This window comes from Sinocyclocheilus anshuiensis, unplaced genomic scaffold (genome assembly GCF_001515605.1).
Source record: "Sinocyclocheilus anshuiensis isolate Anshui unplaced genomic scaffold, SAMN03320099.WGS_v1.1 scaffold162, whole genome shotgun sequence".
NCBI classification, from domain to species: domain Eukaryota; kingdom Metazoa; phylum Chordata; class Actinopteri; order Cypriniformes; family Cyprinidae; genus Sinocyclocheilus; species Sinocyclocheilus anshuiensis.
In genome coordinates, this window is record NW_015542351.1 from 1,040,772 (window position 1) to 1,044,364 (window position 3,593).

At 35.3% G+C, this 3,593-nt stretch overlaps 1 long non-coding RNA gene across 1 annotated transcript; it reads right to left on the reverse strand.

Moving 5' to 3' along the window:
- LOC107691513 (uncharacterized) lies at positions 1–199 on the reverse strand. Its single transcript, XR_001634544.1, has 2 exons — positions 152–199; positions 1–44 (listed from the first exon to the last, which is right to left on the reverse strand). It is a non-coding gene; the product is annotated as an uncharacterized LOC107691513 (long non-coding RNA).
- Between the last annotated feature and the right edge of the window lie 3,394 nt (positions 200–3,593).

The window sequence follows — 3,593 nt, forward strand, 5'->3', positions numbered from 1 at the left end:
CCCTTTAGTCTTGCCCCTTTTGACTCTGTTCGCCGTTCGTTGACCTTCGCTAGCCCTAGGTGCCTGTTTTCTCGGTTTCTGATCTTCGCCTGTTTTCCTGGATTTATCCCTTTAGTCTTGCCCCTTTTGACTCTGTTTGCCGTTCGTTGACCTTCGCTAGCCCTAGGATTATTCTTGTGTCTTGCCCGCCATATTCCTGTTTGCCCTTGTTCGACCCTGCCTGTGTTTCTGACCTCTCTGCTTAATAAAGCCTGCACATGGATCCGCATGTCTCACGTCTTGTCAGCCCCGTTACACCTAGACCTCACACACTGGTCTAGGTGGGCAAGAGAACAAATCACTGAACACGTTTACAAGATGCCATTTGCTTTATGTTGCAGACGGTCCTGCTGACTCACCAATGGGCCGCAGTGGTTCTGTTGACAAGATGAGAATCTCTGAGCATGTGCAATGATTGATAGGTGGAGGTGGCGCTTTTCTCTGCATGCAAATGAATAATTTTCTCCTCCATTTTTTTTCTCTGGCCTCATACATCTTTCTTTTGTTTCTTCTGGAGGTGCTTCAGATGATTCATGCACTTTAGAGAAACTCACACATTTTAGAGGATTTAACTGACTGCTCCAAAGAGCATCATAAATATTGAATGGTGGTCTGGTGGTCGCTATATTTCATAATTAAGCTTCATCCCCAGAGCAAATTTCGGTCATTGCAACATAATTCCAATGACATGGAACATGGGATTCTACATTGTTGGAATGTTTGTCCCTCTGCACTTCAAAGAATGTATTGATCCTGTCAGAATAACCGTCAACAACTCAACAAGTCACATGATTTTGGATATCATTCATGTTTATAGCTCAAACAGTGCGGGATGAGATATGTGCTAAAGCTGAATTAACTTAAGATTGCTCAAATGTTGCTAATTATATGCCTTGTGTTCATTTTATTGAATGTGCACTTGTAGTGTCAAATCTTAAACGTATAATTTGAAGTAATTGTACTTGCAGATAATATAAAATTAATGAAATAAAAGGCAATTTAAGTGTACTTGAGGAGAGTATGACTAAGTTTCTTAGCACACTTAAGTATAAAAAAGTGCACTTTGTATTAATGCCAAATTAAGTTCTACTTTAAAGTACTTTTTTAAATCATGTTTTAATAACCTGTTATTATTTTAAAAAGTAAACTTATTTTTATGTGTTGACTAACACATTTAAACCACATGTAAAGTACTTGATTATAATTTTAACTGTAGCGTGTTATTTGATATTACATTTAAAGTTACTATATTTTAAATTCACTAAATGCATTTTCATCATTATAATGTGCAATCACAAATGACATACAAGCTTCAATAGGAATGACATTAAAATATATTTTAGCTTACCATAAATGCTTGTCAGTACATTCACCACACAGTACACTTTAACCGTATTTCAAAGTCAATAGAAGTAATTATGAGATTACATATAAAGATGCACATGTGGGTCAAAACACTCGAACGTTCATTTGATATACAGGTTAACTATAATCCATTTTCATTTAATTGCAATTAACATGCATTTATACGTCCAAAAACATTACATTCAGATCAAATATATTATTTTAGAGTAGATTCATTTAACACACTAATGATGGAAATGTTGGGCATTACCTGGAATGATTTCCAGATATTAAAAGAGACTGGGAATATTTTGGACAAAGAAAAAAAAGTAGCTGGGGAGAAGAGTGAGAGAAATATGTGCCGTGAGTGAAAAGGCAGACGAATGAATGGATAGATCTTCATGAGACATAAGCGACCTGACATTCAGAAATAGAGAAAGAGGAAGAAAGAGAGTGAGTGGCTGCATCCCTACAGCCCAGTTCAAGTTCAACACTTCTGCAAAGCCACCGAAAGAATCTAAGGCCCTGTTTGCACCTGCTGTTAACATCTGTATCGGGTGATAAGTGGTCAGTCAATACACAATGCTGCTTACACCTGGTGATAATGTGTCTCTAATGAACCTCCTGTGAATATGTGTGATCGAATTTCAGAGGGTCTTAGATTAATCATTACATACATAACTTACTATGTCATTGTTTATACATGTTGATAAAGTATATAGTTATAACCAACAAATAAAATCCTTGTTTTAGTGCAGTGGTTATTTGACAGGCTAGTAGGCGGTCCTAAAATGCTTGCATTGCAATAGATAAACAGTATACTACAAATGCATTGTGGTCAGCTACCTCACAATGTGATTTTAGTGATCAGAATACAAAACATTTTGGATCTTGACATGTATTTTGTGCTGTCCATTGTTGAATCACTTGTAACAGATGTTACTACCAGACATAAACAGCGTCTAAAAAATAAATAAATAAATAAAAATCACATGTTTAACATCACACTCATACCCTCTACAACCTCTAAAGTTGGTTGCTGTCTGTCTTTCACTCTTTCTGCTCCTTTTTTTCTTCGCAGTGTCCTCCTTGCCTCTCCACTTCTAGGCGTTTCTGGCAGAGAGCTGTTCCTCTGGGTGATTGGTTGTGTAGAGCAAATTTACTTAAGTGATGTTGGAATGCAGAGTTAGCATGAAGCAAGGCAAGGCATCTTTATTTCTAAAGCACATTTAAAACAGCAGCTGCTGACCAAAGTAGCAGCAGAAGCAAAAGGAGAAACTGTTCTCCTGATAGGAGACTGAAGACTGAAGCAAATAGCTGGAAGAAGTTTGTAAATGGCCCTTCATTTTAAGTCAGTGCTTTCCTTCAGCCCTCAGAAAGTGCTTGCATAAGAAAACAGTGTTGAGGACACAATCGCCATTATTAGACGTCAATGAGAGCAACCCTGGCCCTGCTCCATCATCCCTGCACCTTAACCACACCAGATCTCCTAATTTACCTCCTTGATTGTAATCTCAAATATGCACAGACACACATACACAGTTCACGGTGAAGGACAACACTCATCAGTAAGCCCTCATGATAACACATGTACAAGCAAACACAAACGACACTGGGATATTCCTTTTAAAGGATAACTTACACACATCATTTACATTTTGCACACCTGTCTCTGTAAGTGGTTGCTAAACAGGATTATATTCAAGGTTCAGGTTCATTTTATTTACTTAAAAAATTATATTTATCAATACACAGATAGAGTTTTCACACAAGTTCCAAAGTTGGAAGTCAATCATCAGGTGATTTGAACCATCAAGTTTGATTTGAAAAAAAAAGAAAAGAAAATCACTAATTTTGTTGTGTTTTTGTCATTTTTTATTATTTTTAAAATATATCTACAGTATATAGTTATTAGTTTTACTTTATTTAGTTTTAGTTATTGTAGTACTTCATGCTTAAAATAAACTAAAATGAGAAATGTTGCCTTGGCAACTAGCTGAAATAATACATATATACATAATACAATAATACATATATATATATATATATATATATACAGTTAGTACTTCATAAACTAAAATGAGAAATGTTGCCTTGGCAACTAGCTGAAATAATACATATATACATAATATACATAATACTATATATATATATATATATATATACAGTATATATAACACATTATTTTATTTTATATATACAGATATGTC